Source organism: Felis catus, chromosome B3 (assembly GCF_018350175.1).
Source record: "Felis catus isolate Fca126 chromosome B3, F.catus_Fca126_mat1.0, whole genome shotgun sequence".
Classification (NCBI taxonomy): Eukaryota; Metazoa; Chordata; class Mammalia; order Carnivora; family Felidae; genus Felis; species Felis catus.
Window position 1 is genome coordinate 6,708,286 of NC_058373.1, and position 22,830 is coordinate 6,731,115.

Consider the following 22,830-nt stretch of genomic DNA (forward strand, 5'->3'; position numbering starts at 1 on the left):
ATTGCTACCATCCCCATTTTATAGACAAGGAAACTGAGGCATGGGGCAATTAATGAACTGCTCAAGGTCAAGCAGTAGTAAGGGGGCATTGCTGGATCTGTCTGTGGGTTTTTTTTTTTTTTTTTTTTTTTTTTTTTTAAAGGCACTGTCCTGCAAGGGTCTCTGAAAGGATTAAACATTCAAATTCCTACCACAGTCCCTGCACTGGGGCATGGCTTCTCTTTTCCCTGTTACTTCTTAAAACGTCTTCTACTACATTATTCAAGTTGCAACGTCATACGCATCATTGTAACTAGTCAGATACCTCCAACATCACCTCCTGAGGTGAATGATATTAACGGGTTTGTGAGTTGTTTTCCTGGGGAGATACAAACTTGTAAAAATGCATCGAGGGATTCCCCGCCTCCACTTACAATATTTAAATCAAAAGCAAAAATCAGGGGCACCTGCCAGGCTCAGTTGGTTAAGTGTCTGACTTCGGCTCCGGTCGTGATCTCCCAGTTCCTGAGTCCGAGCCCTGCATCGGGCTCTGCGCTCATGGTGTGGAGCCTGCTTGGGATTCTCTCTCTCCCCCTCTCCCTGCCCCTGCCCTCCTAGCACTGTCTCAGTCTTTCTCAAAATAAATAAATACACTTAATTTAAAAAAATTTTTTAGTAATCTCTACACCCCACATGGGGCTCGAACTCACAACCCTGAGATCAAAAGTCGCATGCTCTACCCACTGAGCCCAATGGGGCGCCCCATCCCCACCCCTCTGGCACTTCCTTTAAACCCTTCAAGAAAGCCAGTCTGCTTGGGCGGCTGGTATTGGGGGCACATGCGGGGCACAGATCTCGAAGCAGGCCATGTCGGAGGGCACTGGTCCTGCAGGTGGCTGGCTTTGTGGGAGGTCCCGGCCCAGCTGTAACACAGGTGGTGGGGTCAGGTTGTACGTTGTCTCTGACCACAGAAATGGCTGGGCTCCTTTTCTGGAACGGCCGTGGCGAAGTACCACAACCTTAACAGAAATACGCTACGTTACTGCTCTGGGGGTCGGAAGTCTGAGGTGAAGGTGTCAGCAGGATGGTTTTTTTCTGAGGGCCGTGAGGGAGCATCTCGGCCGTGCCTCTTTGGGCGATTTGCTGGCAATCCTGAGAACTCCTTGCCTCATAGACACCGTCGTCTCGTATGGCGTTCTCCCCGTGTGGGTGTTTGTGTCCAAAATTCCTTCTTTTCATAGGACACCAGTCACGCTGGATTAGGAATGAGGAAGCATTTACATCAAACAGAAACTGAAATTCCGAGACAGGTCCGGCTGCTGATTTGGTAGCAATTTAGAACTTTCTTCACCTCTTCTTCCTGCAAACTAGTCCTTTAATATGATTATAAATGTATGTGGGCAGATGGCTTTGTTATCAAATACGCTAAAGACTAACCTTAGGACTTTTCAAGTTGAATCCCTTCCTGAACCACACCAAAGCCCAGACAAGAAGCCCTCGGCCTAAGGCAGGTCCAGCCCCCTCCCCCCAAGAAAGGAGTTGGGCCACAGGGCTCCCACCTCCCTGAGCCCTGGTCTGGGGAACGGCGTGAGTAATCTAGCTAAATAACAGTATGGGTAAGTCAGTTGCCTGTTGCCTGAGAACCTAGCCTCCATTTATGGTATTGTTCCCATGGGAAAACGCATTCCAAATTCCAAGCAACTGATCTGCACATGAACTTTCACTCCGGAGGTTAGGGACTGCCGGAATGTGTTCTCTTGTGGCCCTGTCTCCCGACAGCTTCCCATGAGTCCGTTCCCCTGTCCCCCTCCTCATCTCCCACCTCTCCTGTGTACACATGGTTGAGCCCTCTTCTGCGAAGTCTCCATCACATCTCTCTCCCTCCCTTGAGCCCCTGGATCTTCGGGCCTGGGCTGCATTGCTTACTGTGCTCTGAGTCTGAGGAATGTGCAAAAGGGTCCTGGCCTCTTACAGGATCTTAAGATCCTTGAGGATGAAACTGTATTTTCTTCATCTTGTATCTTTCCAAGGAAGAGCACGAGAGCTCTTATGAATGAGCATTTATGAAGCACCTACTGTATGCCAGGCTCTGACACAATGCTTTCTTGCATTCTTTCTTTTACTTATCCCCCAGTGCCTAGCCTAGGGCTTGGCACATCACAGATGCTCAGTAGGCAACTCTGAAATGGATTGAAAATCCACCCCCCCCCCAGCCTCCTTTCCCTCAGTCTTCTCCTGGCCACTGCAGCATGCTCCCCCAAGCTCCCTGACTCACGAGGCTCAGGGAACTGGGCAAGTGGCAGGATTAACTCCCTGGGGAACTGTCATCTGGTGTCTCAGGGAAAGCTAGCCCCTCCTCTCCACCTCCTACCCCAGCAGAAGGGACCCAGTGATTTTTCTGGGAACAGGAACAGATTGGATCCCCAGGACTCACTATGTAAGAACAGGTGTGCCGGGTAGCAATCTCAGTCGGAGAACTCAGGCGCACGTGATATTGAACTTCGTTTTTCATAAATCAACTATTCGGCCGAACTGGGGGGAAGCTGAATTCTGGTCCTTCTTGGGGATGAGTTTCGTACTTCCTTGCCCCCGTGCTGTTGTGCACTCCAGCCCCCAAATCTTAGACTGGGCCAAGCCATCTTGTTGGACGAATGTCACATGGTTACTGCTGAGATGTCCATAGTCCCTGCCCTCTGGTCCCTATGCCCCCAAACTCTGCAAATTCCACTTAAACTGGCTCCCCCACCCGGACACACTCTCTTGCCATCCTTCCCTGCGGTGGCACATGAAGCTTCTGAGTCCTGGCAGGGAGCCAGGCCAGGTCTGTGCTGCTCCTGGGACCCGTGACCTCTCCCTCCGCCCAGGCCTAGCGTCCGAGGGGAGGGGACACCCAGCTGCCTTCGCCTTTCTCCAAGACGTTTTGTCTGCTCCAGGAAACCTTCTCAACCTTGAAGACTTAGACTAGACCTATGGAAACAGTCCAGAAGGGGAGCTGGTATTAAGTGGGTGATTTTGTTTTCTGCCCTGCAACAGCCCTGCCCAGAGACAATGAGCTCACTGCCTGTACATTTGGAGGGATGGCAAAAATCAGAGTGCAAGGAAGAGGGCAAAAAAAAAAAAAAAAAAAAACCACTCATCGATAAATATATTGAAATATTTCTCCCAACCTCATACATTGCCCCTGACCTCAACTCTTTCACCGAGAGCAAACGCGCCTTGATTTAGGGTGCCAGGAATAGCCCAGGCAGGGTGGACTGTCTCCTTCTCAGGGACTCCAGGTCCTACCGCTATTTGTCCACAGCTGTGTCACTCGCTCTTTCCTGGCCACCCTGATGATGTTGGAAAGAGCCCTGACTTGCATCCCAATGGTCAGCACAGACGCAAAAGCAGATCATGGCAAACCCCGGAATGAGAGTGGGAAAACCAACGAGTCTAGGCAAGTTAAGAAGGAAGGGATGCATTTCCAGGAGGGGAGCAAGCAGGAAGTCTGCATGGAGGAGGTGGCATTCAGCATAAGGATTTAGGTGTATGCTGTGGAGGAAATGAGCAACAAAACTAAAAGGCGACCTTACGAATGGAAGAAGATATTTGCAAACGATAGATCTGATAAAGGGTTAGTCTCCAAAATACACAAAGAACTGATACAACTCGACACCCCAAAAATGAATAATCCAACCAAAATGGGCAGAAAATATGAACGGACATTTTCCTAAAGAAGACATGCAGATGGGGGTGCCTGGGTGGCTCAGTTGATTAAGCGTCCGACTTCGGCTCACGGCATGATCTCGTGGTTCGTGAGTTCGAGCCCCACCTTGGACTCTGTGCTGACAGCTCGGAGCCTGGAGCCTGCTTCGGATTCTGTGTCTCCCTCTCTCTCTGCCCCTCCCCCACTCATGCTCTCTCCTTCTCTATCAAAACAAATAAATACACTTAAAAAATAATAAAGTAGGTGTGCAGATGAGTTAAAACCTGTAAGGGGCTTAGACTGGTACCTGGCACAGTTACGCCTCAGTGTTGTCAACAATGTTGGTGATGATGGTGATGATGGGCTCCCCTCCCAATCGAACATCCTAGGGGACCCCTCCTAGCCCCACCCCTAGCTGTGCCTCTGATTCCAGATAGGGGAAGATGCTTGTGCCCTTCCAGGTCTCAGGTCCCTTATGCTGTGACCACCTCACTGCCACCAACCTCTGTCTCTGCTTGTCTGCCCTTTACGGAGGGTCTGGGGGAGGCGAGCCCTGTTGATGGAGGCAGGGTGTCATGCATGGTCAGCGGAGCAGGCCGAGGGCAGAGTCGCTTTCCCAGCAGGCACTGGCCCCTGCCCCGGCTCCACCCCGCATGCCTCAGCGTTCTGCTTGGTGACCTCTTTTTTCCTTAGTGATGTCTACCCAGAAGCCTCTTTTCTCCTTAGCGACATCTACCCAGAAACCCTGACAGAGGCACCGGCCTGACCCAGATCTCACAGCCAATCAACGGCCAAGGCTGGATTCACACGCAGGTAGCCTGACCTTTAACTTTCTGCACTAGAAGCCACTGCACGAGGCCCAGGTACCAAGGGAGTTCCAGGAGTCTTGAAGTCTTAAGTGGTCCTGCCAGGTCAATGCTGTTGAGCCTAAACAGAATTACCATAAGCATATAATCAATAAATCATAATAAAGCAGAGTTCAAGCCCAAACTCAGAAAAATCAATTCTTTCTGTTCCCTTGCAAACCACTCTAAAACGTTGTTGGCTTAAAATCACAAAATTCCCATTTGCTTATGGCAGGGACAGCTCCTCTCTGCTCCACGTGGCATCATTTGGGGCCGCTCCACGGAGGCCGGAGGATGCAGTTCCAGGAGGCGCACTCACGGGGCTGGAAACTGACGCCGGCTGTTGGCTGGGGGCTCAGCTGGGGCCGTCAGCCCAGGCGCCCTCCTCCTGCGGCCTCCCCGTACAGCTAAGTCAAACGTCTGCAGCCTGACAACTGGGTTCCAAGAGGGAGCACCCCAAGAGGGCAAGCCCAGGGTGCAAACACTTTTCACGCCTCTTCTGGTGTCTTCTTGCTAATGCCCCATTGGCCAAACTGGTCTCTGGGCCAAGCCCAGAGTCAGGGTAGGGGGACCACACACAGGCATGGACACTGGGAGCCAGCAAAGTGGCAGTCGACCTCTGCTCAGTTTTTCTGAGTTTCACCCCTTGTGCTCTTGACGTGCTCCCCGCCAGCCCCCCCAGCCAGCCCCCACCAAATCCTTGCTCCAACCAATTGCCTCTCTCTCCCCTGAGCCATTCTCTCTCTCTTCACTGAATTGTCCCCCCCCTCTTTTTTTTTTAAATATTTTAATATTTATTTTGGGGAGGGGGGGAGAGGGAGAGAGAGGGAAAGTAGGGGAGGGGTGGAGAGAGAGGGAGACACAGAATCCGAAGCAGGTTCCAGGCTCAAGCTGTCAGCACAGAGCCGGACGCGGGGCTCGAACCCATGAACCACGAGATCATGACCGGAGCCAAAGTCGGACACTCAACCGACTGAGCCACCCAGGTGCCCCTGAATTGTCGCTTTTATCCAACAATCCACTTGCATCACAGCTGTCCCCAAGAGCTTCCTCAGCCTTGCTTTCCCCTCAAGCTACTGCCCTTCTTCTCCCTCCATGCCTTCCCTTCCAAGATGCTTCAAAGAGCGACTGATGCTGGAAACAGAAAGGTTTGTTAAATTTACTGAATATTCTGATTTGCTCACTTACAATTTTTCTTTAATTTTTTTAATGTTTATTTATTTTGAGAGAGAGAGAGAGAGAGAGAGAGAGAGAGAGAGAGAGAGAGAGAGAGAGAATCCCAAGCAGGCTCTGCACTAACAGCGTAGAGCCCGACACGGGGCTTGATCTCACCAACTGTGAGATCATGACCTGAGCCGAAATCAAGAGTCTGATACCTAACCTACTAAGCCATCCAGGTGCCCCTCTTTAGTATTTTCAATGAATATGAATATATGCTTACGAATGTATTAATAAATGTACCCAACAATACACTCTTCATGAATATAAGTAAAGGAAAAATATATTCTAAGAGGCCTAAACTACCCTGTAACCGTTAATTTTCAGCAATTGAGGTTTCAGAAAAAACATACTCCTGTCTTGTTGAGAAAAACTTTCTTTAAAATTATTTTTATACATTTGCCAAAATTAGCACGAATCCCTTAAGTGAAAAATTCTATCCATCCATCCACCCATCCACCCACCCAACTATCTATCCAACCATCCAATAGATATTTAATGTCATTGCATGCCCAACCCTGGGGATAAATATGGTCAGATTGGGCCCTTGTAGAGTTTACGGTCTAGTAGCAGAGACAATTGTGACTCAAACGATCGTTTGAAAGAAACGGTGAAACTGCAAATATGACCAATGCTACCAAGTAGAGGCGCCCGGTGTCCTGACAGCCTGTATTATGGGGTTTGACCCGGCCAGCCGAGGGTCAGGGGCTCTGCTCTCCCTACGAAGGGCTGTGGGAGGCTAGATGCACAAGTAGGGGTTAACTAGGTGAGGAGAAGGAAGTGGAACTTCCAAGCAGAGGAGAAAGGTCTTGAGGTGGAAAGAAGCATGATGAGAACGAGGCTCAAGGTCTTCTTCGGTCTTCAGTAGGATCTCTACCTCCAATATCCCTTAGAGGGGTCCCTCAGACACTGTTCGCTGGCTAGACCAACAGAGGTTCCCACTTACTTCTTGCCTGCTGTTTCCACTACAGAGGTAGTTGAAGGTGACCATGTGACAGGTTTCTGACATATGAGACATATACAGAAATGTCTGCAGAAGGCTCACGGGAAAGCTTCTGCTTGCCTCTTTCTCACCTTGAACATGGTTGTGATACCTGGAGCTACAGCAGCTGTTTTGTGACCATGAAGAAAGAAGCATGAAGGAAAGCCAAGAAGATTATGGAGATCCTTGCTGGCATCCCTGGGAGACTTCAACTAACCCTCCAAACTTTTTATTATATAAGAAAAGTAAACCCCTGTTTAAGCCCGTGAAAGGTTTTCTGTTGCCTGCAGCTGAATACATTTGATACATTCAGGCTTCTCTATCCTTGGCCTTTTTGTTATTCAATAGACTCTTACAAGGCATTCTCACGGCTTCACGTCCACCTGTACATCCAGACACCCAATTTTTAGACCAAATTTTTAGACCCGTCTCTTGAGCTCTGCATGTGTGTATCCACATCACTTTAGGCTGATGCCACAGGCCATGTCTGGTATTCTCACCGTCTGTATCTTTGCTGCAGAACTAATTGGCTGTAGGGCAATTTTGCCATAAAACATCAAGTTACAAAAAATAAAAGAGATATTCATTAAAAAGGACATAATGAAACGTGAAAAATGAACAACAAATGAAACATGAAAAATAAACAAAATCAAAAAGACAATTGGGAAATACAAAATATTTGAATACATTCAAAATGTATAGCGTAGATTCATGGCAATACTATGCAAATAACTGACTTTTTTTTTGTGGATTGCACCTAAGCACTTGTCTTCAAAGTCTCTCCTTCACAGTATTAGAGTATTTTTTTTTTCCTTTGGCTTGTTGATTTGTCCTCCTCATTCAGCATCATGCTTTTTCTTTAGTCACTAAAAATTTTCCTTTATTAAGAGAAGTATCAGTTTCCAAATACTAGGATGCATCCTTGTAACTGAGCTTTGTGTTATGTTGGGAAAGCCTTCCACACTGTCGTTTGTCCTTGGCATATTGTCAAATGTCCATTGATAGACATTTCAAAGTTCTATGGGAAATGTTGGTTCCACACTCTGCATCAGTGCATAGACCATTATGAGGGCTAAGATTTATATAATATAAAAATGGGGATCAGCTTTTTGTTTGGTTGAGAAAACATTTCTTCAAAATTATTTTTTTAATAAATTTGCCAAAATTAGCACAAATCCCTTAAATGAAAATTTCTATCCATCCATCCATCCATCCCATCCATCCATGTATCTATCCATCCATCTAACAGATATTTACTGAATGTCATTACGTGCCCAACATTGGGGATAAATGTGGTCAAACACAGACTGGGCCCAGGCCCTCATAGAGTTTACAGTCTAGTAGGCGAGACAATTGTGACTGAAATGATTGTTTGAAATAGTGATACTGTGCAAATTTCAGTCAATGGAGCATTCCACCCTTGATCTCAGGGATGTGAGTTCAAGCCCCATAATGGGTGTAGAGATTACTTTTATTTTTTTTAATTAAAAAAAATATTTATTTATCCAGAGAGAGCGAGCGAGAGCGCACACACAAGCATGAGCAGGGGAGGGGTGGGGAGAATCCCAAGCAGGCTCTGCACTGTCAGGGGCTCGAGCAGGGGCTCAAACCCACCAACCGTGAGGTCATGACGTGAGTCAAAACCAAGAATCAGACACTTAGCCAACTGAGCCACCCAGGTGCCTCTAAGAGATTACTTTTAAAAAATGGGAATACTGAGTCAATGGAGAAGTGAAAGCAAACTGTTAACCGATTGATGAAACCAACAGTTATTTCTTTATCTTTTATGGCAAAATTGCCTTATGGCTGATCACGTTGCAAAAATCTTGCGGCAAAGATAAGCACGCTGAAATTGCCTAGAACTGTCACAGGCAACTCCAACCCAATATAGCCCAATATGAATTTATATTTTTCTCCCAAACCTCCTTCTTTATCTGGGTCCCCGGCTGAACTGACGATCTCACTCACTCTTCACTCCGGTGTCCGAACGACACATCTGAGAGTTGTGCCAAAGCCTTCCCCACTCCTTACCAGCAGCTCGTCTCCTCATAAATTGCTTTTGAACTTAATTCAAAACCACCTTTTTCCTCTCAGTGCCCCGTTCCTTCCACCTCTTTTTCGGTTCTTGGGTTTGAAAGGCAGAATCCAGCTGCTGTAACCAAGATCTCCAAGTAACGGGGACTGAAACAAGAGAAGAGTTTACTTCCCTGTCACATAACCATAACCATCCGGGAATACAGGCTGGTCTGGAAGCTTCATGGTGGCAGGACCTATCCTCCTTACATCTCATTGTTCTGCCATCACTAAGCTGTCCTCCTCAGCTTGGTCCCAGATGGCTTGCCATCACGTGTAGATTACAGCTGGCAGGGAGAATTTACAGGTGGTCCTTTAATGAGACCACCAAGAAATTTAGTACATTACTTCTGCTTCCATCCCCTTGACTAGAACTTGATCACATGGCCACGACTTGCTGCAAGGGAGGCTGGGAAATGTAGTCTTTGTTCTGGATAGCCAGCAAACATTTGGAGATGCTATTTCTCTTCAAGAAGGGAAGAACGGATTTTGGAGACAAATGCCAGTCTCTGCCACTTTCCCTATCATCTGAGCTGGGCATTTCCAGTAGCTTCCTCACCACTCTCTCCGGTCTTTCTCTCCCCAGTCTACCCTTCATGCCACAGCCAGAGGGATCTCTCTAAAGCTCAGATCTGAGCACTTCTGTACCCGATTTAGAAAATCTTTGGGATGCCTGGCTGGCTCAGTTGGTAGAGTGTGTGACTCTTGATCCCAGGGTTGTGAGTTCAAGCCCCACGTTAGATGTGGAGCTTACTAAAAATAAATAAATAAAAATGATAAAAATTAAAAAAATAAAAATTCACTGGAACTCAGTGCCTACCGGTTAAAATCCACTTAGAATAACATTCAAAAGCATTTAGATATTCACAGGCTCCAACTTGCTTTTCCAAAATTTCCCTATTTATTCTTCCTCCTCCTTCACCACCTCCACACTCACCCTCGTCTTTTTCAGCTCCTACCATGCCCTTTGGCATTTACCCCTTTGATGTTTTGATCATACACCCCCTTTATTTGCAGTGCCCTTCTCCTGCTTTCTCTGCCTCCGTGCACCACTTATATTTCAAGACTCCCAACTGATAGCCCTTACTCTGAGTTCTAGCCTGGCTCTAATCCCTAGGAAGGATTAATTTCTCCCTTACTTATGCTCCAGCAGCATTTGGTATAAATTTGTAGTAGACAACACATCAAACCAAAATCTATTATGTGTTTGTATCTTTTCCGTTAGATTGCAAGCTTAACAGGGTCAGGAATTCTGTCTTCAGAGCCTTGCTCTTAGTAGGTGTGAAATAAATGTTTGTTTACACAGGGGGCCATCTTTGACACGGAAAAATTCCCTTCGGCGCCCATTAGGGGGCAGACATCCCCATGTGTTTTTAAATTCTCTCCTGTCCTTTTAAAGACTTAAAGTCTGTCCCACAATATAGATGTTAAAAATAAGCTTGAGGGAAAAACAATACACTAATATATTTGCTTTTCTATGCCCAAGGTATCTCTGGAAATACCCACAAGAATCGATCATATTTCATCAAATCTAAAGTGCCATCAATTGTAAGATGTTTTGCTGTTTTATATATAACAAAGACATAGAAAAGACTGCCGAATGGAGAGGCAAAGACCCAGAATAGCCCACAAAATATGGAAGAGAAGAATAAAGTCGGAGAGCTGACACTTTAAGACTTATTATAAACCTATGGTGATGGAGACCATACAGTAGCGGTGGAAGAACGGACAAGTAGATCAGTGGATCAGAATACAGAGCCCAGAAATGGATTCTCATAAATACAGTCAACTTAGCTTCGATAAAGGAGAAAAGGCAATACAATGAAGGAAAGATCATCTTTTCAACAAACGGTTCCGGAGCAACCAGAAAACATGCAAAAAATTGAATCTTGACACAGACAAACTCTTCAGAAAAACTCACTCCAAATGGATCATAGACCTAGGTGTAAAATGCAAACCTATAAAACCCTAGAAAATGCCACAGGAGAAAATCTAGATGACCTTGGGTATGGTGATGATTTTTTAAATATAACTCCGAAAGTACAATCCGTTAAAGAAATCATCGATAGCTTCGATTTCATTAGATGTAAACGCTTCTACTCTGTGAAAGACATTGCTGAGGGGAAGAGACAAGGCACAGGCTGGAAAAAAATATTTACAGAAGGCAGTTCTGATAAAGGACCATTATCCAAAATGTACAAAGAACTCTTAAAACTCAACAATCCAAAAACAAACAGCCTGACTTGAAAATGGGCAAAAGATTTGAAAAGACATCTCCCCAAAGAAGATCTACAGATGGGAAATAAACACATGAAAAGATGCTTCACATCACATGTCATGAGTGAAATGCATTTTAAAACATCAACGAGGGGCACCTGGCTGGTTCATTTGGGGGGATCGTGTGACTGGATTTCGGGGTTGCGAGGTCAAGGCTCATGTTGGGTGTAGAGGTGACTTAAATATATAAAACTTAATATATATATACATATATATAAATAAATTATATATGTGCATATATAAAAATTATGTGTATATATATACATATATATATATTTTTTTTTTTTGAGAGACACAGATACAGCGTGAGAGCAGGGGAGGGACAGAGAGAGAGGGAGACACGGAATGCGAAGCAGGCTCCGGGCTCTGGGCTGTCAGCACAGAGCCCAACATGGGGCTCGAACCCACGAACTGTGAGATCATGACCTGAGCCAACGTCGGAAGCCCAACCGAGCCACCCAGGCACCCCTTTAAGAAAATATTTTTTAAAAAGCGCCACACAACGAGATACTATTTGAATGGCCCAAATCTGGGACACTGACAGCATCACATGCTGATGAGTATGTGGGGCAACAGAGACTCTCATTCATGGCTGGTGGGAATGCAAAATGGTACAGCCACTCTGGAAGGCAGTTTGGCAGTTTCTCGCAAAACTAAACATACCCTTACCATACGATCCAGTAATTGTGCTTCTTGGTATTTACTCAGATGAACTGAAAATTTCTGTCCACCCAAAACGCTGCACAAAGATGTTTATAGTAGCTTTATTCGTAATCGCCAAAACTCGGAAGTAATTAAGATGCTCTTCAATAGGTTGGCTTTTTGGAAGACTCCATCCATCATATACTGATAGTTCATTTTGGGGTAATAATAGTAAACAAACAAATGAAAACAAACCCTCTAAAACTTTTAAGCTTTGGGGTGCCTGGCTGACTCAGTCAGTAGAGCATGGCACTCTTGACCTCAGGGTGTGAGTTCGAGTCCCATTTTGGGCATGGAGCCTGCTAAGGTAGATAGATAGATAGATAGATAGATAGATAGATAGATAGATAGATAGATAGATAGACAGATAATAAAACTTCTAAACCTTTTTTTACAAGGGCTATGAAATTATTTATGTCCTTTGTTTATAATTTTTTTTTCTTTTTTGGGTGTGGACGAATGGGTGGAGTGAGGGAGGAGATTTACATTTATTCTTGTTGAATAGGATGCTGTTGGTGTTGGCCCATTGGTCTAAAACTTTGCTTTCAAACTCTCGTGGGCACCAGAGCCACCCGCAGGGCTTATTCAGACACAGATTGCTGGGGTGCCTGGGTGGCTCAGTCAGTTGAGTGTCCGATTCTCGATTTCGGCTCTGGTCGTGATCCCAGGGTTGTGGGGTCGAGCCCCACGTCGGGCTCCATGCGGAGCCTGCTTAAGATTCTCTCTCTCCCCCACTTGCTCTCTTTCTCTCTCTAAAATAAACACAAAAAAGCAAACAAAAGAAGAAACAAAACCCCCACAGATTTCTGGGCTGCATTCCTAGAATTGCTTCATTAAGTCAGGAATTTGCATTTCTAGCAAGTTCCCAGGTGATACTGATGGTGCTAGTCTGAGGACCACACTTCCGCCATTGGTCTAGCTAGCCTGTGGAGATCTTTGGAAGCATGATGCCATCCTCCAGATCTTAGCTTCCCTCCTAGCGTGTTATCTGTATCTTCATCTAGGTCACTGACATGAGGTTGAATGGGGTGAGACTGAGGACCCAGCTCTGCAGCAAGAGGCTCCAGGCTGGCCTGGGTCCACTCGTTGGCCCTTGTAGGATAGAACGAATTTCTGTCAACGAGAAAGCCAATAGCCGTTCTTCTCAGCCAATGCATTTACCCTGTTTTCTAATTTTTGCCCTTCTGATGGGAGTGTGAGGGATGTGTAGTCTGGTTTTAATTTTCTATGTCTTCAATTACTAATATGTTTGAACATTTCTTTTAATGTTTGCTAATTTCTGAGAAAGACCTATTTACAACTTTTGTTCATTTTTCCTTTCAAGTTCTCAGAGGATTTTTTTTTTTTTTGCCTGATTAGAAGGAATTTTTATATATTTAAGGTTAACCTTTTGGCCTTTGAGATTGGATGTGCTTTACCAGTCTGAGATATGTCTGTTAACTTTCTTCATGATGTCTCTCATTGAATCAAAATCCTTAATTTCATATGATCAAATCTGTCCATATTTTTGCCTATGGATATGCCTTTAGAGTTTTACAAATTCCCCCCAATCCCTGAATTCCCCTATATTATCATTTTTATGCTTTATTATTTCCATTTCAAATTTAGGTATCAAACCCATTGGATCTCCAGCTTTATATGTAGTGTTAGGGAACAATTGCAATCTTATTTTCCTCTATATAGGGAGTCAGTTTTCCCAGCAAAATTCATTAAATACTCCATTCCTTCTGCATTAATATATGGTGATTACTTACTATATACTGAGTTCTTATACATACGTGGGTTTATTTTCATTTTTATTTTTTTAAGATTTTATTTTTAAGTAATCTCTATGCCCTATGTGGGGCTCGAACCCACAACCCTGAGATCAAGAGTTGTATTCTTTTTTAATTTTTTTTTAATTTCTTTTTAACGTTTATTTATTTTTGAGAGAGAGAGAGAGACAGAGCATGAATGGGGGAGGGTCAGAGAGAGGGAGACACAGAATCCAAAACAGGCTCCAGGCTCTGAGCTGTCAGCACAGAGCCTGACGCGGGGCTCGAACCCACGGACCGTGAGATCATGACCTGAGCCGAAGTCGGCCGCCCAACCGACTGAGCCACCCAGGCGCCCCTCTTTTTCAATTTTTTAAAAATGTTTTATTTATTTTTGAGAGAGAGAGAGAGAGAGAGAGAGAGAAAGAAAGAGTGCGGGAGGGGCAGAGAGAGAGGGAGAAGGGTGACACAGAATCTGAAGCAGGGGCAGAGAGAGAGGGAGAAGGGTGACACAGAATCTGAAGCAGGCTCCAGGCTCGAAGCCGTCAGCTGTCAGCACAGAGCCTGACGCGGGGCTCAAACCCACAAACTGGGAGATCATGACCTGAGCTAAAGTCAGACGCTTAACCAGCTAGGCCACCCAGGCACCCCAAGAGTTGTATTCTTAATGTTCTACCAACTGAACCTCCCAGGCGCCCCTGGGCTTATTTTTAAAAGCATATCTATGGTGCCTGCCTGTAGCTGTTTATTTGTATCTTTTCTCTTGATAAGCTCATAGGTCTCTCTTACTAATACATTTGACCCTTGAACAATGTAGGGATTAGGGGATGCCAACCCCCTGAGCAGTGGAAATCCGAGAACAATTTTTGACTTGCCCAAAACTTAACTACAAATAGCCTACTGTTGGCTGGAAGGCTTCCTGATAACCCAAACAGTCGATTAACACATTTTTTTGTATGTTACATGTATTATATACTGTATCCTTACAATAAAATAAGCTGGGCAAAAAGAAAATGTTACTAAGAAAATCATAAGGAAAATACACTTACAGTATTGTATTTACAGAAAAAAATCTGCATTTAAGTGGACCCACGCATTTCAATTCTGTGCTGTTCAAGTGTTAATTGTACATATTTTCAAAGAACCAAATTTTGCTTTTACTGATTCTCTGTATTTCTTTTGTCATCCATTTCATGGAAAATTTTACGCTTATTTTGGGGCACCTGGCTGGCTCAGTCAGTGGAGCATGCAACTTTTGATCTTGGGGTCCTGTTCAAGCCCCACAGTGGGTACGGAGACTACTTAAAAATACAATCTTGACAAAAATTTTACTTTTATTTCTTGTTTCTTTAAGTCTGCTCAATTGCTGGCTCTCTGACTTCTTGAGCTAAATGTTTATTCATTTATTTTAAAGTCTATTTATTTTGAGAGAGAGAGAGAGAGAGAGTGATTGATTGATGTGGGAGGACCGGAGAGGGAGAGAGAGAGAGAGAATCCCAAGCAGGCTCCGCACCGTCAGCACAGAGCCCGACTAGGGACTCTGTCCCATTAACTGTGAGATCATGACCTGAGCTGAAACCAAGAGTTGGACGCTTAACTGACTAAGCCACCCAGGCACCCCTGTTTACTCATTTAAATCTTTCTTGTCCTGTGGTAAATGTAAGTAAAGCTATATATTTATGTCTCCAACCACTGTTTTAACAATGCCGTTCAGAGTTTGACATGTAATGCTTTCATTGTCATTTAGTTCTAAATATTATAATATTTATATATATTATATATATAAATATATATATATAATATATATAATATATATAAAATATATATATTGTATATATATATAAAACCCAAGAGTGTTAAAATAGTAGGTTATTGTTTCCAAACATATGAGATTTTTAATCATCATTTTGTGATTTTTTTTTTTTTTTAGAAGCTTCTCCCTGGTCTTTGCATATAACCCTGTCTATCTCAGAACCAGCACAGGGCATCAAATCCTTGCTGCCAGGTCTTTGATGCAGCCAGGAAAGGTACTCTGTTTTTTAAAAAAGTATGTATGTATGTATTTCATTCATGGTGGGGGAGGGACAGAGAGAGAGGGAGACAAAATCCTGAGCAGGCTCCACACCGTCAGCGCAGAGCCTGACTCAGGGCTCGAACCCACGAACCATGAGATGGTGACCTGAGCCAAAATCAAGAGTTGGACGCTTTACCCACTGAGCCACCCAGGCCCCTTAAGGTACTCTATTTTTAAAGGCATATGTTTTGTTTTTATTTTTGTTCTGTAAATAGGTTAGACAAAAGGAGGATTGGAAAGGTGTAGAGGTACGTCACATAGTCAAACCCTAAGGAGGTCAAAGGGGCAGCTGGGACTTAGAATAACTGCAACCAAGGACTTGAAAAACCACCCAAACTCTCACCATCCTTTTCTCTGCTTCTGTCTGATTATCAATTTCATTCTCTTTCACTGCATGTGCACCCTAGAAAGACCAGCTCTGCTCGCTCTGAAATTCAAAAACTCCTGGGAAAGGTGCTGATTGGCTGGCCATCTGGGTCAGTTTCCACCCCAGACCAATCAACTGTGGCCAGAAGGATGGGGTCCATAAGAGTCTGGCACCTTCCATGACATCACATTGTTGGAATGTGATAAAAGAGATGTCCGTCCTCCCTCCCTCCCTCCCTCCCTCCTTCCCTTCCTTCCCATTCTCTCTCCCTCTTTTTCTTTCTTTTTCTTTCTTTCCTCTTTCTCTTTCTCCTCTCTCATTCTTTTTTTCCTTCCTTCTTTCCTTCCCTTCTTCTTTCTTTGAATTCAATTTATCTAAAAACAAAACCAAAACAGTTCCCCCATTTCACCCCCCCCCCATTATAATTGTTATTGATCAGAGAACATAGTCTGTGTGAATCCTATTCTTTGGTGTTTATTAAAGTTTCCTTCCTTGGCTTCGTACACAGGAAACATTTTGTAAACATCCCACACGTGCTCGAAAGTGCCTACGTGCCCATATGTGTGTACCTTCTGATTTGGGTTGTAGAGTTCTATATAATCCAAGCTTTCCAATTTTGTGTTTTCAATCTTCTAGAACTCTGCCTTTTTGTCATCGTTGCTTCTGCGGGTCAGAAATCTAGGAGCAGCTTGGCTGGGTGGTTCTGGTTCATAATCTCTCATCAGGTTGCAGTCAAAGATGTTAGCCAGGGCTACAGTATCTGAAGACCTGACTGGGGGTGAGGGATCTATTTCCAAGATTGTCCATTCAGTGGCCAATGGCGGGAGGCCTCAGTTTTTTCCTGGCTGCTGTTAAGAAGGGCTGAGTTCCTCGCTACATGGACCTCGCCATGGGGCTCCTTGAGTGTCCTCATGACGTGACAGATGCCTTTTCCTAGAACAAGTGGTTCAAGAGTGTGAGAGAAAGGAAGAACCCATGGTGCCTTTATGACCTAGTCCTGAAGTCATACACCATCCCTTCCATTACAGTCTATTTATAAGCAGTGAGTCAGTACATTCAGCCCACGCTCAAGGAAAGAATTAATCACCTTTTCAAAAGAGGCTTATCAAAGAATTTATGTACATATTTTATAACCACCCCATGTACTAATATTCTCTCCTAATGTTTTGAAGATGGTTGCTTTAAATTCTCTTCTTTTTAGGTTTATTTTTGAGAGAGAATGCATGAGCAGGGGAGGGGCAGAGAGAGAGAGGGAGACAGAGGATCCAAAGCAGGCTCTGGGCTGACACTAGTGAGCCCAATGGAGGGCTTGAACTCATAAACCATGAGATCATGACCTGAGCCGAAGTCACATGCTCAACTGACTGAGCCACCCGGGTGCCCGTGTTATTTTACATTCTTGTTCATTTTGCTTCATGTGATATAAATTTGGTATCATTTTCTGGATGTGTGCATTCCTTTACAATTTTTTTTAATGTTTATTTATTTTTTGAGAGAGACGGAGCATGAGCAGGGGAGGAGCAGAGAGAGAGACACACACACAGAATCCGAAACAGGCTCCAGGCTCCGAGCTGTCAGCACAGAGCCCGACGCGGGGCTCGAACTCACGAACCGTAAGATCATGACCTGAGCCGAAGTCAGATGCTGGACCGACTAAGCCACCCAGGCGCCCCCACTGTGTGTCCCTTTTTTTTTTTTTTTTAATTTTTTTAACGTTTATTTATTTTTGAGACAGAGAGAGACAGCATGAACGGGGGAGGGTCAGAGAGAGAGGGAGACACAGAATCTGAAACAGGCTCCAGGCTCTGAGCCATCAGCACAGAGCCTGACACGGGGCTTGAACTCACGAACCACGAGATCATGACCTGAGCCGAAGTCGGACGCTTAACCCACTGAGCCACCCAGGCGCCCCTGTGTGTCCCTTTTTAAATGGAAGATGTACCCCTCCAGTATCTGGTATTTTGGTCCATGCACCCTTGTACCCTTGTTCTCTGGTCTTTGGGGACGTCCGTGCCTTTTGGGGATGTCGCACCTCTCTGTGACTTACGGAGAGAGGCTTGGATAAAGCCAGGCGTAGAGCCCCAGGCACCACACAGTCACCACTGATCCCTGTCCTCTCTTCCGGGTTTGTTGCTGGACCACCCAGCAAAGCCTCCAGCCAAGGATTCACCCTTGACTCTTAGAAGCAGAGCTGCAGGAGGGAAGGTGCCCCGTGGGACGCTACCCCCCCTGGTGGCCAGAGGAAGAAATGGGGAGAAGTGAGTGTCTGAAGGAATCTGGTCAGTGTGCACCTGATTCACTATTTCACACCTGTTTTCATTATCGGGGCGCCGCTGGGGTGCCCTGATGTTACCCCACCAACACCCGCAACCCCAACTATCGCTCCCAGCTTCTGTCACACAGAGGCGGTGGGGTGTCAATGACCGTCCCAATCGATGTGGATAAGAAGCAAGAGAAAGACTTAAAAGGGGCACGTGGGTGACACAGTCGGTTGAGCGAGTGACGTCAGCTCAGGTCATGATCTCGCAGTTCGTGAGTTCGGGCCCCACATCAGGCTCGCTCCCATCAGGGCAGAGCCTGCTTCAGATCCTCTGTCCCCTTCCCTCTGCCCCTCCCCCGCTCACACGCTCTCTCGCTCTCTCAAAAATACATAAATATTAAAAAAAAAAAAAAAAGGAAAAAAAGAGAAAGACTTAAAAGATCTTTTCCATATTACTCAGCCTTAAAAAAGAATGAGATCTTGCCATCTGTGACGACATGGATGGACCTAGAGAGCATTATGCTAATCGAAATGAGTTAGAGAAAGACAAATACCACATGATTTCACTTATACGTGGGATCTAAAAAAAAACAAAACAAAACACAACAAAAAACCAAGAGCAGAAAAAGACCCAGAGAGGGGCGCCTGGGTGGCTCAGTCGGTTAGACAGCCGACTTCAGCTCGGGTCATGATCTCGCAGTTCACGGGTTTGAGCCCCGCATTGGGCTCTGTGCTGACAACTCAGAGCCTGGAGCCTGCTCCAGATTCCGTGTCTCCCTCTCTCTGCGCCCCTCCCCTGCTTGTGCTCTCTGTCTCAAAAAGAAACATTAAAATCATAAAATAAAAATTAAAAAATCTCTTCCGTTCTATCCTCCCACTGCTGTATCAATCAGGTCGTTGTATCCCCAGGCTGGTGCCCAAATCCCCCAAACAACCACCCTACACACCCTAGCTGGTCTTCCTTGGAACTCTCAAGGTTTCTAGGTGTGTTTCTCAAATCCAAGCTGCTCTCTGCTTCTGTAGCTTCTCTGGCGTTTACCTGGTGGACAGGGGCCCATGCTAGATTGCCTTTTCCTGGGGAATCAGGGATTCTTCCACCCCCCTTCTTTCCCCCAAGTCTCTATAAAAGAATGTCGGTAGATTAGGTCATACCCTCAAATGCCCTCTGGAGTAGATAGACTGGCTAAAGGTGAGTGAAGCTGGCTAAGGGTGAGGCAATAGGGAACGGCGGAGCCTGGGGTGAATTGCAGTGTGCATGTACATGCTTTATCCGTTGAAGGTAGCGATGCTCCTTGCCAGGCAGGAACGTGGACAGCTGTCATCATGAAGCCAGAAAGGCAGAGTCAGTGGAAAATCTCCCCATTTATTTAAAATGTCTGAGGGTTGAATTCAGCTGGGGGTTGCAGTTTGCCACCCCTGGCATTTTTTTAATGTTTATTTATTTTTGAGAGAGAGAGAGAGCGAGCGAGAGGGAGAGGGGGAGGGGGAGGGGCAGAGAGAGAAGGAGACACAGACTCCGAAGCAGGCTCCAGGCTCTGAGCTGTCAGCACAGAGCTCGACACGGGGCTCGAACCCACGGACCGCGAGATCATGACCTGAGCTGAAGTCGGATGCTTCACCGACTGAGCCACCCAGGCACCCCTGCCACCCCCTGGCTTTTTAAATCCAAAAGGTTCTTTTCAGATTTAACACGCCAGGAGTCCTGGAGTCTAGAGAATTCCCCTAAGTGACCTGCCAGGGTGAGAACTCACTCAAAACTGGAAACGAGGCTTGTCTGGCATAACCTGTTCTTAACAAGCCCACACTGGAGCCTTGTCCAGTTTGCCAGCCTGCACTTCTTAGAATATGCTTGTTCCTCTTTTGGAAAGTCAGAACAACATTTGCCCAGTCAGGTGGGGCCTCACCCGTTCTTAAAAATTCCTCAAAGATTACAAACACTGGGAGGCCTTGGAACTTAACCAGAGAGGCCCTTGTGGATTTTAGAGTTTTTTTTTAAATTCGATTTTTTAAAAATAAGCCTCACCTCATTGTATAGTTTCTCCCAAACCCTCTTGTTACGGTACTCCATCATCATTTAAACAACGTTTGTTCGGACTCTAACATTCAGACCAGGTGTGGACCTCTTCTTCTCTCATATCCCCTTCCTCAACCCACACCAAATCCACACGAAATCCTACCATAGTTGTGTGATCTTAGGCAAATCACCCAAACTCTCCGCACCTCAGTATTCCCTCCTACAAAATGGGACAGTTGAACTGAGTGGTCACTAGGTTTACTTCTATAGCTAAGATTTTAGGTTAGGGATCTCTTTGGCAATTGGCTAAAAACTGTAGGCCCTTGTAACACCTGACTGGCTCAGCTGGTAAGGCATAGGACTCTGGATCTCAGGATTGTGAGTTTGAGACCCACGTTGGGGATAGAGATTATTTAAAAAAAAATTTTTTTTAACATTTATTTATTTTTTGAGACAGGGAGAAACAGAGCATGAACAGGGGAGGGTCAGAGAGAGGGAGACACAGAATCTGAAACAGGCTCCAGGCTCCGAGCCATCAGCACAGAGCTCAATGCGGGGCTCGAACTCACGGACAGTGAGATTGTGACCTGAGCCAAAGTCGGCCGCTTAACTGACTGAGCCACCCAGGCGCCCCAAGCTAGAGATTATTTAAAAAACAAAACGGTGGACTCTTATTTCAGAAAAAAAATGATCACATGGCTTACACTGGTTTACCTTGGTGTGTTTCCCAAGACCACCATTCCATTTTCTTTCAGGAGACATTTCTCCCCACTCCAACTATTTGGTTCTAGATGGGTTACCAATAAAATTACCCCCTCCCCCAACTCTGTGCAGAAAAGTGGGCACATGAAGTCCTTTCCTGTTTTTTGTTTCTCTTCTTTCAAATGGAACCAGATGGGAAGAATTCTTTTCCTCTTTGGTAGAAAGTCAAAGGTAAGAGTCCAGATCTGCCTGGGGCCATTTTCCTGCTGGGCAGAGAAAGCCCTTCCCTGTCAGCCATAGAGAGAAAGAGTCTCAGAGGTTGGGGGGATTTGGGAGAAGGGGAGAGAGCGATTTCCTGGCATTTCAGTCCTGGATCGAGTTGTTCCTGAAGCCCATTCCTACCTATTCCATCATTTGGTTCAGTGAGTTTGAGTTGACTTACCAGAATTTACAGCAAAATGAGTCCAGGTTAGTATAGATACAACCTTATCCTCTTTTATACCATTGACCCTTGGTATCCCAAGCAGGCTCCCCACTGTCAGCCCAGAGCCGGACAGGGGGCTGGAACTCGAGAACCATGAGATCATGGCCTGCGCTGAAATCAAGAGTCCCACGCTTAATGGACGGAGACACCAGGCGCCCCAAGTCTAACTTCTTCTAAAGCACCTTGACAACGCATCGTACAACTCCTCACGCAAGTGCTCAACTGGTTTGGCCGGAATTAAACAGAATTTTAGTTATTTTCTTACATGTACTCCTGTTATCACCCTCCTTCCCATAAGACTATATGTTTTGGAGAACAAGGACGCTGATCTCTATTTTTCAAAAATTCTGAAAAGCCCTCTGCCCACAGTAGGCACTCACAACACGCTGGAGATTGCGAGGACAGTCGTGGCCCCATCGTGAGAGGAACCCGCTGACCTGATGCACCGGAACGTCCTTCAACACGCCAGAATGGCTGACAGACTGAGTCACGCAGGCGACGAGGTCACATGGCAACAGAGACCCTTCCACCCAGAGTCCTAGGGGTCCGGCCTGGAAGCAGCGCGTACACGGGACGCCCCACAGCATCCCCGTTCCCTTGGGAATTTCAGCCAGCCCCGGCTGAAGAGGACAGCAGCTTCTGGAACTTTCCCGGTGAAACGGAACACCTGCCTGAAGAGCCTACATCCTGACAGCAGGGGCTGCGGCCACTGTCTGTTCGGTCACACAGGGGTCCCCGCCCCGAGGCCCCGGGAAGCTCCCGGGATTACACCAGGGAGCTGAGCACACACTGCACACCCAGACGTACAGCAGGGGCCTCGTCGGAGGGCAAGCAGCATCTTACTAATTTACTCACCCGCTTACTTACGCAAGTGCAATTTTTCAAAAGCACTTCCTCAAGCAATGGCTACTCAAAGCACATGTACTGTCGTGGGTGTAGGCGGGGAGCTGGGGACGGATGTGCGAGGGCGGGCTACCACCGGGGAAGCGTTTGGACTCCTGCAAGGAAGGGTCCCTGACGCCCTGGAACCCTCCGCTCGGGCGCTGGGAGGGCAGGGCAGGGCAGGGGAGGGGAGGGGAGGGGAGGGGAGGGGAAGGATGGGGAGAAAGCAGCGGGGCTGCGTGGCCGCTAGGGGGCGCCGGGGAAGAGGGGACGCCTCAACTTCCGGCGACGCCTTTTCCTCGCCGCCTCTCCCCGGGCAGAGAGGGGGCCACCTCCTCGGGGACCAAGGCGCGGCCCGTGGGGACGGAGGCGGAACAGACCCGCACCGCCCAGTCTCGTGCTGTGGCCATTTCCGCCACCAGGAAAGGCCGGGGAAGCTCTGTCCCTGCGGGTGAGCTCCGGCAGCCCCCGGGGACGTCTGGGCTTCATTACGATTCTCCGCTGGGCCTCTGTCCTGGCCGGTTCTCCAGTC

The 22,830-nt window shown here is 46.3% G+C and overlaps 1 long non-coding RNA gene across 2 annotated transcripts; it reads right to left on the reverse strand.

Annotated features, from left to right (window-relative positions):
- Positions 1-682: 682 nt before the first annotated feature.
- On the reverse strand, positions 683-22,451 carry LOC102900374. 2 transcript variants are annotated; one of them, XR_006598840.1, is made up of 4 exons: positions 21,797-22,270; positions 16,526-16,889; positions 4,488-4,591; positions 683-2,946 (listed from the first exon to the last, which is right to left on the reverse strand). It is a non-coding gene; the product is annotated as an uncharacterized LOC102900374 (long non-coding RNA). The 2 variants fall into 2 exon arrangements; XR_890371.4 differs by lacking the exons at positions 683-2,946; positions 4,488-4,591 and having other exon boundaries at positions 16,415-16,889; positions 21,797-22,451.
- Positions 22,452-22,830: the final 379 nt, after the last annotated feature.